The sequence below is a fragment of the Lontra canadensis genome, unplaced genomic scaffold (assembly GCF_010015895.1).
Source record: "Lontra canadensis isolate GAN:19392208 unplaced genomic scaffold, GSC_riverotter_1.0 scaffold32, whole genome shotgun sequence".
NCBI lineage: Eukaryota > Metazoa > Chordata > Mammalia > Carnivora > Mustelidae > Lontra > Lontra canadensis.
In genome coordinates, this window is record NW_022631026.1 from 12,964,993 (window position 1) to 12,980,163 (window position 15,171).

At 45.8% G+C, this 15,171-nt stretch overlaps 1 protein-coding gene across 2 annotated transcripts in view; it reads left to right on the top strand.

The window, feature by feature from the left end:
• Positions 1-15,171, top strand: part of KCNS3 (potassium voltage-gated channel modifier subfamily S member 3) — a 38,226-nt gene that overhangs the window by 1,022 nt on the left and 22,033 nt on the right. The window contains exon 1 of one of the 2 annotated variants that reach the window (XM_032866885.1): positions 16-137. The exons of the other annotated variant lie outside the window; for it this stretch is intronic. The gene's annotated coding sequence lies outside the window, so the exon portion shown is untranslated. Of the gene's footprint in view, positions 1-15; positions 138-15,171 lie in introns of those variants that run through there. 2 annotated transcript variants of the gene reach the window in all.

A 15,171-nucleotide genomic window follows, 5' to 3' on the forward strand; every position in this document is an offset into this window, starting at 1 on the left:
CCGACCCAGGCGGGCCACCAGGCTCTCCTCGCCGCCGCCGCGGCGGGCACCGGGCCGCGCGGCGAGGCCTGATTCCTGCAGCGCGGGCCGGCGGCGTCGCCAAGCGGAGCGAGCCTGAGGCACCGGGACTTCTGCAGGTACCTGCTCGTGTCCCCTCCTCCGCGCGCACTCCGGCGACTTCTCCGTGCGACCCCGCAACTTTGGCCACCTTTTGCTGCCCCTGCAGCCCCGTGGCTCGGGTCACGAGTGCACGGCCGCGCAGGTCTAGGGCCGCAGGGGACTTGGCATTCTGCTGAGCGCCTGCCTCGCGGCGCCCCCTCATCCTCCGGTTCCCGGAGCCCGCCGTCGCTGGAGTCCTCAAGATCCGCCTGTTGCGCGAGCTGCGGCCGGCGGCGCGGTGGCCGAGCCCCTCGGAAGGCCGCAGCCGGGGTCGCTAGGATCCGCTGTTGGGCGTGGGGTGGGTAGTCGCGGGGTGGAGGACTCACTGGAGGCGGGAGAGTCGGGGAGCCGGGGAGAGGCGGCACCTCGCGGAGGGCATCCCTGGGGCGTTTCCTTAGCCGGGAAGCCTTTCCTTCTCTTCCTCGGGAGGAGGCGCTTTCCTGGCGAATGTAAGTGCTTCCCCGGCCGCCTGCTCCGCCTTCTTCCCCGTCATTCCTCCCCTCCCCTTTGCCCTGCAGCGGGGCCGGGCGCCCCGCGACCGTCGCAGGGCAGATCGCACCCCCGACCCGGGAGCTGTGCCGCGCTGCGCCCACGAACCGGCGGCGCGCTCCGGCTGCGAGCGGCTTGGGGCTTGCAGGGCCGCCCGCCGGCTCCCCGCCTTTGCCTCGGGGGTGGGGGGGTCGGGAACGTCCCTTTCCCGCGCCCCTCTGAGGGGGTGGCTGCCGCACCACCAGAGGTGAATGGGCTGGTGAGCGAGCCAGACCTTGCCGTGGGGGCCGCGGCCCGCCGGGCTGGGCTCCTTTCGCATTGCAGGGCTCCGGCTCCCCCCAACCCCTCCTTCCCCGCTCTGTCTCTCCCCGTCTCTTTTGGGCAAGGAGGACCTTTGGCGTCCTTGGTGTGTCACCCGCATCTCGGCTCGGGAGACGGAGCCGGTAGTCTAACTCCGGCAGCCCGCAGCGGCGGTGGTGGGCGGCAAAGATTCCCCTCCAGCCGCGGGAATAACTCCGGGGCTCTGGTTCGATGTCTGAGCGTGAGCGGGTGAAGCGGGGTCGTGCCTGGGCATAGAGAGCGGACTTGCCAATCTTCCCGCTCTTGGATTTTTATTTATTTATTTATTTATTTATTTATTTATTTATTTACTTCGTCTTTCCCTCTGAAGAGCGGGGCAGGTGAGGAAAACCGGATCAGAAACCTTCCCCTCCATCTTCCATGTATTTGTTTAAGTGATTTGCATAACCATTTGCTTAGTACTGTATACATTGTCCCCTCCCCCCCTTTAGACTACTTGCAAATACCTGCCTAGGTAAACAGGAAGCCAGCATTTTTCCTGAGCACCTGCCCCCACACAGTTCAGGCTGAAGGAGGGTGGCATTGATAGTGTGGTTGAACTTGGTGTAACATTTCGGTTTCACTCCTCCCTTGGGTTGTAGAATCCGTGGGGCCGTTGATTGAATCAGTTTGCGTTTACAGCCGGCTTTCCCGGGCTAGGCCCCGGGCTCTGTCCTGGGGATACACAGTACAAAATGAAGTTTCTACTCCGTCTAGTTCGGCCCTTCTTTTTCCTTTTTTCACCAGATTTCACCTTGTGTTCTAACATTAAATCTGTCTTTTCACAACTAGGGATTGTCAATATTGGGGTAGGGAGGAGAAGGTGAGGTGCTTACAAACTCTGAATCCAAAGCACGTTGTGAAAATTCTAAGAAGATCCGTGGAATCTGTTTTAATTCACTTTTGTGTCTGAGCCATTTTTTGCCTGGAAAATCAGCCTGAATAAGCCCATTCATCAATGCAGCAAAGCTAAGCTTTTACGGGTCAAGTGTATAAAAGCAAATGGGTGTGTGTGTGTGCAAGCAGTCTTTGCTTTGTTGAGACATATTACAATATTAAAAATCCGATGCTCCGATGCTTGGGCTTGCCAGCAAAGCACCAGCTAAGTATTTTTTCTTCTTCCTTATTATTATTGTCATTGTCATTCTTATTTTTAAGAAAGATGGGGAACAGTGGTGACTCCAGACACTTCTTCTGTCTTAAGTGAATTTCGCCCTTCATGTCAATCCTTTGTGGACTCTGTGTCCTTCTGTTCTACCCAAGCAAGATCTCAATCTACCCTGTGTCTGGCATTTGGGGTTGGAATGTGCGCAGCTTTGAGAGAGCAGACAGACACTACAGGGTTTTCCTCCTCCTCCTTTTTTTTTTTTTTTTTTAATAGAGATCATTTATTGGCTGAATACCATATGCCAGCCACTCTGCTGGGCACTTTTCCAGACATTATCTCATTTAATGCTCAGAACCACCCCATGAGTAAATGAAGCTTTCCTTCTTCATCACAGTGTTTCCAGGGGAGCCAGCAGTAGATGGAACCCCTCTAGGTACGTTCTAAGTCCCATGGGAGACCAAAAGGGTGGGGCTGGGCTTTGGGGTCCCACTGGCAGGCAAGGGTCACTATGCAGGGTAGCTGGAGGCAGTGCGGAAGGTGGGTATCATTACTGGCCTGGCTTATCAGGTTTCAGGAAGGCGGATTATCCGGAGTGTCCCTTGTGTGACATACCCACAAGGACCTGGGTTCCAGCCCTGACTTCAATCTCTTCATGGATCCTTGACCTAAGTCACTTTTCTTCTCTGAGTCGTAGTCTGTTCAGTGACAAGAATCTGGATGTCTCCTATGTGTTCTTAACCTATACTAGGCACTGTGCTAAAAGCTCTGGATGTCTTGACTCATTTCATCCTGATGATGACCTTTGGAGGTGTGAGGTCTATTACCACCCTATTTTATCTTTAAAAATTTATTTATTTATTTATTTATTTATATTGAGGTATTCTTGACATACAATATTATATTAGTTCCAGAATATACAATATACAGTGATTCGACAATACCGTACATTACACAGTGCTCGCCAGGATAAGTGTAGCAATCATCAGCCTATTTTAGATGAGAAAAAAAGAGAACAACTGGATGACTTATGCAAAATCACACAATTAGGACTATATGGAGCCAGGACTCTTTCCCTGGCAGCCCAGCTACACAGCTACTGTGGGATTCTGCCCTCCTTGGTTATCTGGACAGACCCAACACTAACCTATGCTTTGTAGAACTCAGGTGCGGTTTGTTGAATAGTGAGCGGTAGAGGTGGCTTGTCATTACCAAGTGGCTTTTTGGTCTCCATCTCATCCTTAGAAGGAACCTTGAAAATGGCACTGGAGAAGCGTTCTTTTTGGTTTTGCCAAAAATGTCTTCTTTCCAATGTAATTGGGAAAAAGGAAGACAGACCATAAAGATCACGGGCTAGGTAAACATGGCTGTCTCCGGAGAAAGTGCTTATTATCAATGAGGAATCCAGAAGAGTGGGAGATCAGTTTGTACTGAGTCAAATTCATCAAAAATGCCAACAAGTAACTAGCCTGCAAGAATTTGTTGTGTGGGTGTGATGTGCCCAGTACTGAGACACCAAGGGCAAGCAGACCATAAGAACGTGTGTTCTCTGAGCCTGAGCACACAGTGGACCTGGACATTGAGATTAACAGGCACTAGACAGGTCAACACAAGACGCTAAATATTTGCATCCTGATAACAGTCACAAACTGTCGTATTTGTAGAGCCTGCTACAGTTTGCAGAAACTCTCACAGGGTTACCTCATTTCAGTTTAGTAACGGACTGTGATATGCCCGGGGCAGGGTGGGGGTTTGCAAGCCCCTATTGCAGATGAGGAAAGCAAGGCAAAGTGAGCCTCTTGGACTTGGCCAGAGCCAGGGGTCTTCCGACTCCAAAGCCATCATCTGTCATCCTCACAAGTAACATGGTAGATGTGGAAGGTCCTGGGAGGAGGCAGTGTTTGAACTTCATTCCGAAGCTGGCTTTTGGTCACTGCTCTTGGCTAGTCAGGAGGAGCAGGGGAGGAGGAGAAAATCTTTACTGCTGTTGTCTTACTTTTGCATTCAGGAGTCTGGTATGTGAGACGAGGAGAGAAACCCCAATTATGATGAATTCTGTAAAAATGTCGAGAAGGGGCAATCAAATATAGAACCTGATTTAGGAAAATTTCCATCCCTGCCTTCCTTTATCATTTTTCTTTCTCTTTTATCATTTCTTTGTGGGCAAGAGGGTCTTGCTCTCTTTGGAACCCTGCAGAAGCTTGCCCCATGGTTGGCTTGGAGTAGATACCCTTTAAAATGATCTTTAATTGCACAAGTGTTGAATGATAATGGCCCAACATTTGCTTTTAGCTAATAATGTTACAGTTAAGCAGTTAATGTTGACAGCAGCTGGCTTCAGTGTGCTTGCTGAGGTCCCCCGCAAATGAAAGCCTCCTGCTCATCAGTCCGAGCAGATCAACTGAGCTCATCTGAGCCTCCAGCAGATGCTTATCAATGTTGACTTAATGATTAACTTATGCAGTCATATATACCCTCTTTACAGTTACAAATACAACCCTCTTTCCATTTACAAAAATACACATATATCTTCTTTACATTTACATTACAAATACATTTACAAGGATTCATTCTGTAAGGATTGGAGTACTTACCTGGCATTATGGACTGTTAGGTGCTGGGTATTCTGTGGTAAAGGAAACAGGCACGGAGGGAGTGGGCAGCTACTGGGAAGACAGACATTAAACAAAGACGTGCAAACATTTAAGTAGGGCCAGGTGTTTCAAAGAACTTCCTGGGAGGAGAGAAACAAGGCTGGGGAGGGCACTAGGTTAGATGGGAGACCCAGGAAGACCTTTTTGAGAAAGGGACTTTCCATTCTGAGGGATGCACAGATGTTTATCCAGTGAAAAGTGGGAGAAGGAGGACCTTAGGACGTGGAAGGAGTGTGAGGGTTTGAAGGCAAGGACGCGCATGGAGACTTGGAGGAACTTCTGGAGAGCTGGGGTGGGGGGCTGGGAGGGGGCTGAGGAGGAGGGCAAGGACAGATCATGCTGCACCCTTTACACCAGCTTAGGGATCTTAGAGTTTATTTTGGGGGCTGTGGGAAGGAGCTCATGGATTTGTAGGGGGTGGGGAGTATCAGGAGCCAGTTTACACTTCTGCAGGATGGCCCATGAAGAGAGGGAAGAACAGATTGGAGAGGCTCAGGCATGGCAGTTGGGAGCTTTCTTAACTGGAGGATTAGAGAGTTGGGACCAGATCGACCGAGTGGAAACCAATGGGAGCTGAGGAAGTAGAGGCCACACTTGTACAGCTTGGCTCTGAAAAGGATCAGAGAAGGTGTGGGGATCTGCCGGTGTGTGTGGAACCCACACAGGGCCGAGGTCAGGGAGCTGAGTCCAGTCAACACGTCCACGTCTCTGTGCTTGGAGTCATACGGTGCTAGAGCTTCTAGAACAGAAGACATTGGAATCTTGGCTCTGGTTTTGTCTCTAACTGCTGGGGATATTTGAGTTTATCTCTTGTTCTTCTCTGTTTTTGTTTTTGTTCTTGTTTTCTTCACAGCTTGTTGATTGTATGATTTAAAAAAAACCAGGTAATCTGTCTATGAATAATTTTTTCATAGTATCACTCACGTGTGTTAATTTGGATCATTTTTATAAATTGAACTAGGAGAGCTATGAGTGGGTATGTGGAACATTTGTGGTGAGATTCTAAGCATTTGCTCTTTGATGATTCCCAATACGCTGCTTTTGAATTACCTTAAATGGAGAGACAGGAGTGATAAGCCTGGTGGTGTGGAGATGCGGAGCGCCGCGAAGCTACGTTGGGGTGAGGCCTGGTGGAGAGCCCTGGGCGCGGCTAAGCCAACTTTCTGCATCTCAGTGGAGTCCTTCCTTACCTGCCCTTCCTCATCCCATGAGACTTCCTCTTTATCCATAGACATGTTATAAAAAGATGCAAGAGAGGTGCCTCTGGTTTGTCATCTGGGGACCCACGTTCGGCAGAATATAACGGCCTCTGTCATTGTCTCTGTCACTATTTCTTTCTCACTCAAATAAATGAATAAAATCTTCTTTTAAAATATTTTATTTATTTATGACAGAAAGAGATAGCGAGAGAAGGAACACAAGGAGGGGAAGCAGCAGGCAGAGGGAGAAGCAGGCTCTCCGCTGAGCAGGGGATCCCAGGACGCTGGGATCATGACCTGAGCCGAAGGCAGACGCTTAAGGACTGAGCCACCCAAGTGCCCCTAAGTGAATAAAATCTTAAAAAAAAAAAAGGAAAAAAAAAAAAAAAAGGAAAAGGAATCTCCTTGCAGCTGTGTGGAATGAGAAGGTAGATAGGACCATAGGACTCAAAGTTACTCCAAAGATCATTTAAGACATTTGCTATTTCCTGAAGACTTCTTTCAAGAATGCAGACTTCTATCCTGGCAAATAATTATTGTGGTGAGATAAAACATGCCAGTAGACTAAAATGTGACACTTGAATATGTCCACATTTTTTTTTTTTTTAACTTTCATTCTTTTATGGACTGGTCTGGCTTTCTTAAGCCCTATCTGATATATACCAAGGTGAATCCGAGAGTATTTCCTAGCATTTACTTAAGGTAAAGAATTTCATTGGCCAGAGGGATGAGAGAATTTGGCAGCTAAAGACTGTGGTTGGTAGGTTTGATTGAGAGGAGGAGCCTGGGTTCTGGCAAAAAGTTAGGTCAGCACTCTTGTCTTTGTGGTCAGTAAATCAGACCTCCTGGGCAGGGCTTTTCCCTCGGGTTTTTAAGATCCCGGTTTTCTAAGTGTGGTTCCTTCATGAGGCTGCTGACATCAGACCTCCTTCTCCCCTCCTCCTCTTGGTGATTAGACATCGTCTGGCCATGATTTAGCTCTGAGACTATTTCAGGGTTGAAACTTCTCTGCCTCCAGGCTAAAAGTATAAATGAAAAGTGTCATTATATGGCAGTGTCCTTCTGCCTGTCTGTCTATCTATCTATCTATCTATCTATCTATATCTTCTTTAAAAAAAGGATTTACTTATTTATTTTAGAGAGAAAGAGAAAGCATGAGCAGAAGGAGGGAGAGAATTGCCTTAAATGGAGAGACAGGAGTCTCTCAGGAGAGGGAGAGAGACTATCCAGCAGACTTCGCGCTGAGTGTGGAGCCGCACGGGGCTCTATCTCAAGACCCTGAGATCATGACCTGAGCTGAAATCAAGAGTCAGACAATCAACTGACTGGGCCACCCAGGTGCCCCTCTGTCTATCATTGTTGTCAAAGAGTAAAAAGGTATCGATATCTCTTATCATCTCCTTAAATCACAATTCTATAGGGTAGGCTCTCTGGATATGCAAAAATGGGAATCTCATGGACGTTCATACTATGCCTGAGAACTTCACCTTTTATGCAGTTTCCTCAGACTTCTTGACCTAATTTGAAAGCAGATGTCACTGTGGTGCATGTTGGCAGTGATACGCACTGAGTTTTCTCCCAGCGCCCCCCAGACTTAAAATGCAGGCACTGGAGAGCATTTTGCCTTCTCATCTAGTGTCCTTTCAATGGGGCTTTGAAACAAAGAGGACAGGATGCAGTTCTGTAATGTGGCCCTCAACTCTAATGGGTTTGCTTTCAGCTGTTTTCGACCAGTCACTCCTGTCAGCCACATCATTTAAAAGCATAGAAGCAAGTCCTGTTTTACAACCCTTTGTTTGTAAGTCAGTGTCAGCAGCTCAGAAATAAATCCCACTGAGGCATTATTAGATATTGGGGTTAGGTTTTAGAATACGTGCAAATGCAGAGGTATGTCATAGGAGTGGGAAGCTAGAAGGAACTTTGTGGAACTCCAGGATTGTGTGGTGTTGAAGGGAGATGGAGTTTTCTCTGTTGGAAACAGGGCCCAGATCCCCATGCCACGCACACAGACATACGCCCTCCAGGGTACAGAGGTGGTGCGGGCTGCTTTGCTGATTGCATAGACGTAGACCAACCACAAAGAAGTACCAATTGCATATAAAGTTTCAGTTTGACAAGAGGCAAGGAGTTTGGCAGTTAAATGGTACTGATAGTTATGTACTAAGAATGCATTCAATACCACTGAACCGTAGCCTTAAAAATGGCAAAGATGGTCAATTTTATGTCACATGTATTTTATCAAGATAACAAAATTGAAAAAAAAAAAGAATTTGAGATTCCTTTTTTTGGTCTCAGATTCTTTCCATGCTTAAAAATTATTGAGAACTACTCCCCCCACCCCACCCCGTGCAAAGCTCCTGTTAATGGGGGTTATATCTATCAATATGTTTTTTTGGATACCATCAGTTTATTATAAAAGAGAGACATAGAAATTATTTACATGACGAAAGATTTCACAACTTCAGTTACAAAATGGCAGCTTCATTTGATAGCATTACAATAATAATGTGTTTCAGTCTATGTGCTTTCTGAGAATGTCACGGTCTCTAAACAGGAAATAATCCTTGATATCTAGAACTACTTTGGTGCCTCCATATTTTGGCAGAAGAAATTTATCCCCAACTTTCATGCTAACTGGTTGAATCCTTCCACACTTTCCTTTAGAGCCCGAACCAACAGCTACTATTGTCACATACCATGCTTTTTCCTGAGGCTTTTCTGGAAGCATAATGTGTCCTTTTGTTACAGTTTTGGCTGCACTCCTTTCAACTAAAACTCGGTCCAAGAGGGGAGGAAACTTTCTAAACGCCTGTCCTGCCGGTGACTCCAGCCTGGGCAGTACATACTCTCATCTACCAATATGTATATATTAGAAATTAAAATAGTTACATTTTAAGGGTACCTGCTTTGTTCCATTGACAGAGCACATGACTCTTGATCTCCGGGTTGTAAATCGTAATCTTGACCCTATTGGGTATAAAGATTGTTTAAAAAAAAAAAAAAAAAGATAAAATCTTAAAATAGTTACATTTGGAGGTGATAATTATTAATTCATTTAAAGTGACAGTAATATTCTCATTGCATGTTAACATAAATAACCTATTTTTATGAAAAATAACTATCTTCAAAACAAAAACAATGCATTAGCAGGGAGCCTGCTTCCTCCTCTCTCTCTCTGCCTGCCTCTCTGCCTACTTATGATCTCTGTCTATCAAAAAAAAAAAATGCAAGGGTGGCATTGTTTTACATTTTTAGAAATGTATTTATTGTCTGGTTTAATGGAAGGCAGTGGGATTCTTAGACTTGCCTCTTTCTTTAGTCTATGATCTCACACGTCATATGCTCCCTGGAAAACTCCACCGGACACTTGTGAGAGAAGGAAAGTAAACAGGAAAATATCTTAGTTGATTAGGAAAACAGTTTTGATCTTCTGGGCACTTTAAAGGGTCTTAGGAGTCCCAGGGGTCTCCTGACCACATTTTGAGAACTGTAAAAGAAATCTGCAGCCATGTTAATTTTTTGTTATGATCTATGTTTTAGCTCTTTTCCTCAAATGTTATCTGAACTTGAACTTCAGCATTTCAATGTATTGTTTTATCTGTGATTTCAAATGAAAGAACTATGTGGCTTCTGGGAAAAAAAAAAATACCATATTTTCCCCCCTGAGTTTATGTAACAAACAAACAACAAAAAAATTCTGTTTGTATCATTCTATTGTTAACTTTTTCAGAAGCTACCAGATTGGTCTAGTGTGTAACTATTTAGAATTTCTCTTGCTAAACTAACTTGAGTTGGAAACGCAAGACATGGAAAATTTTGAGCATAAGAATCAGGTAAAGAAAGCCATGCTTTCCTCCAGGGTACACAAAGTTTGCTTTTTTCAAGCGTGCATTCCTGTTTACTATGGAGTCTGTCCCAAGGTGGTGCCCAAAGCTCTCTCCTGGGGCTTGATCTTGAATTTCACTCTTGGGAAGATTCCTCAGTCTTCAGAGAATCTTGTTCTCCCTCCCGCTTTACCCCCTTCTCCCTTCTTTGGAAAACTTGGAAACTCCAAGAGGAGGGTGCACTTAGGAAATGAATTGGAAAAAGAGAGGTGAGAGATTTAATGCTAATAAGTCAAATTGAAAGCTTTTTGGCTGGCATTGTCTTGGGGGAATCTCATTATTTTATATATATTTTTTCATGTTGATGAAGTATAGAATTAGGCACAGCAGATAGTTCTGGGAAAATTGTTAAAAAAAAAAAATTCCTCCCAGGGTGGCTTCTAGGAGCTGGATGTGGATGATTGTGAAGCATAAAACCTTTTTCTCCTACCTTCCAAATAAAGGATTAGGTGCTGTATGAACGATCGTATTTATTGCATTGCATCTTTTAAAATGTTAAATGAAACTTTTTTTCTTTCACCCCATGAAATAGCTACTGGGGCAGCTTGCTAGAACAGTAGACACTAGGTTTCTTGAGTTCCTTGCCAACATACTGAGGATTTATGATTTGGCAAAAGTACTCTTACTTCTAGTAGCAGTAAGTGCTTTTCTTCAATCCTTTGGAAAGGTCATAATGTGTTGGGTGCTCCCATTGGGTAGAGAGAAGCAATAGCTCGTGAGGCATCTTCATCCCAGTGTCCTGGAGCCCCCGGGGAGGCCCGTATGTGAGGGCAGCTCCCAAGTGGCCTTCTTAGCTCCATTTTGAGCGGGAAAATCCTTGTCTTTTACCCTTAAGTAGATCATTTATTTAGCCATACTTCCACCCAAATCCCCCACTTGTCGGCCATGTGTCAGACACTGATGTCACTGTGTATCCGTGAGGTTGTTAAGGAACTGGGAACAGCGGTGCCTGCGTGGCTCAGTCGGCTGAGCGCCAAGTCCCGAGCTCTGGGTCTTGAGATGGAGCCCTGCATCGGGCTCAAGCTGGGTGTGGAGTCTGCTTAAGATTCTCTCTCTCCCTCTTCCTCTGACCCTCCTTCCTGCTCCCCCCCACCCAAAAAAAGAAATTGAGTGGAAGCTCAATTCCAAGGAGACATGCCTACTTTTTTGTTCCTATTTGCATTAGTTTTGTGTGTGTGTGTCTGTGCCTGTGTGTGTGTGTGTGTGTGCGCTCACGTGTGGTACATCAAAGGGAAGTGTCCTGAGAGAGGTGATCTTTGAGCTGATTTCTTGAGGACAAAAGTCAAATTAACTGGAGAAGAAGGAACAGCTTCAAGGAGGTTTGGGGAGAGTGCACTGTGGTTTGGGGATGGGGCTGAGGCAGAGGGGTTTGGAGTGGACTGGTGGATGTCGAGGCTAGACAGGTGGGCAGGATGTTCTTGCTGCCTCCCCTGTGTGCCGAACCGTTCTGAACCCCACGCTGAAGAGCCGGATCGTGAGGGTGCCTGCCGGTCTGGGTTGATCTGCAATTAGAGAAGTTCCTCCAGTCATTCATTTTTTTCTGCTGAGCATTAAGGACATAAAGATTAAGAAAAAATAGGTCCTGCCTTTGTGGGACTCATAGTGTGGTGGTGGAGGCTTCCAGGAAATTGTTCTACTGCAGTTCAGCAGGTTAGACACTTGATGGAAGCAATGGAGGCAGGCAGTGGTCGTTGGGGGCCTGGGTTTGGGGCAGGGAGAGTCCTGGGGTCAAGACTTGGTTCTGGAGACTACTATAAAGAATATGAGTCTCCAAGGGCATTCGGAGCAGACAAATGAGTGAGAAGTCAAAGATGCTTTGGGAGAATCTCAGGTAATTCTTTACAGTTCTAGAGTTTCAGTTGGTTGTGGAAAGTGAGGCTAGTGGATGAGGAATCATGTCAGCTAACATTTCATTGAGCATTTACTTATACTAAGCACAGAAAGCTTTATTTTTATAATCTCATTTTTAAACTTCATGACTGCTCTAATGTGGCATGTGATAGTATCCATGGTTTACAAATGAAAAAAAAAAAAAAAAAAAAAAAAAAAAAAAAACCCAAACTCAGAGAACTTAAGTAATTGTCCAAGGGCTCACAGCTAGGGGGTGGTAAAGCTGGGATTCGGACTCCAGCACTCTGGGGCCAGAGTTTATCCTGAAGGGCAAAGGCAGCTATCAGAGGACCTGAAGACTGCGCATTTTAGAAGGTAGTTTGAACTTGGGGTGGGGAACGAGTCTGAAGGTAGAGGATGGAGATGGGTCTAAGGCAGGGAAGACAATTAGAGGTGTTTTGTAATAAACCATGGAAAAATACCAAGTACCCGAATTAAAGCAGGCAGGGAGGATAAGGGAAGGAAAGGAATCTGAGAAATGTTTGGGAATAGAGGATGAAAGGAAAATGTGGACACATTTATTTTAAGGTCCCAGTGGGACATTCAAGTGGACGTGTCCAGTAGGCCGTTGTAAGAGTCTGAAATGCAGAGGGGACATCAGGGCTGGAGATATACACCCAGCCTCTGAGCGCAATGAAATTCCCAGGGTGAGGAGCAGAAGGGCAGGAGAAACCCAAGGGGTTGCAGTGACAGGCATTGGAGGCCTGCAGATTATCTCCCGCATACAGATTTTTGTGATTTGGCTCACAATAGCAAAACATTAAAACCAGTAATAGTCAACATTTAGAAAATTGGGAAAGTTCACATAAAAATAAGATTTGTGGGTGTTCTTGACAAGTTGGGCGATCCGATCCCCTGATACACACAAATAAGGACCATCAGTCCCCTTTTGGCAGGGCTGGTGCTCTCCAGCTTGTCACAGCAGCCAGACGTCCCCTTTTTTCATTTCAGTCACCTGCATGGCCCCCAAAAGGTATTTTATTTTGTGAACCCCCCCCACCCCAGATTTAAGGTTTGGGAAGACAAAGCAGAGTTTCACAGGAAACCAAGAGTGAGAAAGTAGTCAGAGAGGTGACATCAGTGACCCTCAGGGGCTGGGAGGTGGGCAGTGACAAATGCCTTGGGCAGGTAAGTCACGTGTAGATGAGAAGAGTGCTTTGGGTTTGGTCATCTAGAGGTGCCCTTAGCAAAAATGCTTATTGGGGTGTTAGGGCAAGAATTGCACAAGAAGAAGGACGGGCGAGTCTAAAAAGTGATTTTAAGAAGCTGTGCTGCAGAGAGCAGTTGGGGCTGGGAGAGTTTGTTTTGTTACTTTTTAATATGGGACTGACTTGATCGGATCCGTATAAGGATGTACGAGATACGAAATAGTACTTTCTTTGTCCCCGACTCACATTTCGTAACTACAAGGAATCCAGTCTTAGGTCTGGTTGTTCTTATTAAAATAGGGTGCTCCAGGGGCCAGAATGGAGTGAGGTTTCTTGTACGTGTGTGAAGGCAGCCCTGCCGAGTTCAGATCTCCCCAGCATCAGGTGCATTCTTGCTGGTTTGAACAACAGTGCCTGCAAATGGGCGACGGTACATTTCAACAACAGCAGGTCGAGTGGAGCAGGGCCTGTGTGGTGACTTACTCCCCGCATTTACCCCTGGGTTGTGCGCTGCCTGTTTCCTTATATCCCTTGGCGGGTGGGATCTATGTGATGATCTCATATGATAGCGTCACCTCTATTTCAAGCTCCAAGACTGGGCCTTTTCCTGGTTGGATGCCACGTACCAATTTTTCCATTTGCTTTTTTCTTTTTGTCTTATGACATAATTTGATTTAATGACTTAGTGTGTGTGTGTGTGTGTGTGTGTGTGTGTGAGAGAGAGAGAGAGAGAGAGAGAGAGAGAATTTGTCTGTCTTGTCTTTTTTTTTAACTTTATTTTTTCAGCATTCTAAGTTTCATTGTTTATGCACCACACCCAGTGCTCCAGGCAATATGTGCCCTCCATAATACTCACTAGTAGGCTCACCCAACCCTCCACCCCCCACCCCTCCAAAACCCTCAGTTTGTTTCTCAGGGTCCACAGTCTCTCATGGTTTGTCTCCCCCTCCAGTTTGCCCCAACTCCCTTCTCCTCTCCATCTCCCCATGTCCTCCGTGTTATTCCTTATGCTCCACAAGTAAGGGAAACCGTATGATAATTGACTCTCTCTGCTTGACTTATTTCACTCAGCATAATCTCTTCCAGTCCTGTCCATGTTGATACAAAAGTTGGGTATTCATCCTTTCTGATGGAGGCACAATACTCCATAGTGTATATGGACCACATATTCCTTATCCATTCATCTGTTGAAGGGCATCTTGGTTCTTTCTACAGTTTGGCGACTGTGGCCATTGCGCTATGAGCATTGGGGTGCATGTGGCCCTTATTTTCACTACATCTGTATCTTTGGGGTAAATACCCAGTAGTGCAATTGCAGGGTCATAGGGTAGCTCTATTGTCTGTCTTGTCTTTGATGAAAACTCTTTATTAAGGAAAAAAAAAAAGCAGCAGCTGATAAATAAGCTAGCTTTCTACTGGGATGACCACAGTTTCACAGGCACATTTGCTGTTATTTTTCTTTTTTCCCAGAAATACAGTGGGCGGGGAGAGACTTTAAAATTCAACCTGGAATGGAAGCAGCCAGCAGCCAAGCTATATAATAAATGTCACCTAGCTAATTAATGCAACAACTAACTTTTAAGAACCTACTGGGTGTCAAACAAGGTTGTAGGCACTTGGGATACGGATACGGTGGAGCTGAGGTCTGAGTGGGGAAATAATAAATATGATAAAAAAATAAAGTACATGTCTTGAAGTATATATTTAGGGAGTGATAAATGCTTAGGAGAAAAAAATAGAGCAGGGAGTGGGGGGATGGGGGGATGGGAGTTTCAGTAGGGGCATTTTAGATAGGGTAGCCAAGAAAAGCTTCATTTGGAAGATATCATTTGAGTCCAGCCCTGAAGAGAGAGGGGAAGCAAGCCATGCAATCCCTTATGGATAGGGCATTCCAGGCACAGGGATCAGTCAGTGCAAAGGCCCTGAGGCAGGAATGATGAAGGAATAACAGGGACACCAATATGCTGGTTGGGAATGAAAGAAAGAGGGGGAAGGAGATGAAAAGAGACAAATAACATGGGAGGAAGGGAGTTTTGCTTTGAGGAAGATGGAAGACATTGAAGAGTGAAAAAGAATGAGTGACATGGTATGAGTTACATTTTAACAAGATCTCTAGCTAATGGATTCTTTTCTTTTCTTTTCTTTTTAAAGATATATTTATTTATTTATTTGGCAGATTGAGAGAGAGAGACAGAGAGAGAACATAAGCAGGGGGAGCGGGAGAGGGAGAGGCAGGCTTCCTGCTGAGCAGGGAGCCTGATGTGGGCCTGGATCCCAGGATCCTGGGGTCATGACCTGAGCTGA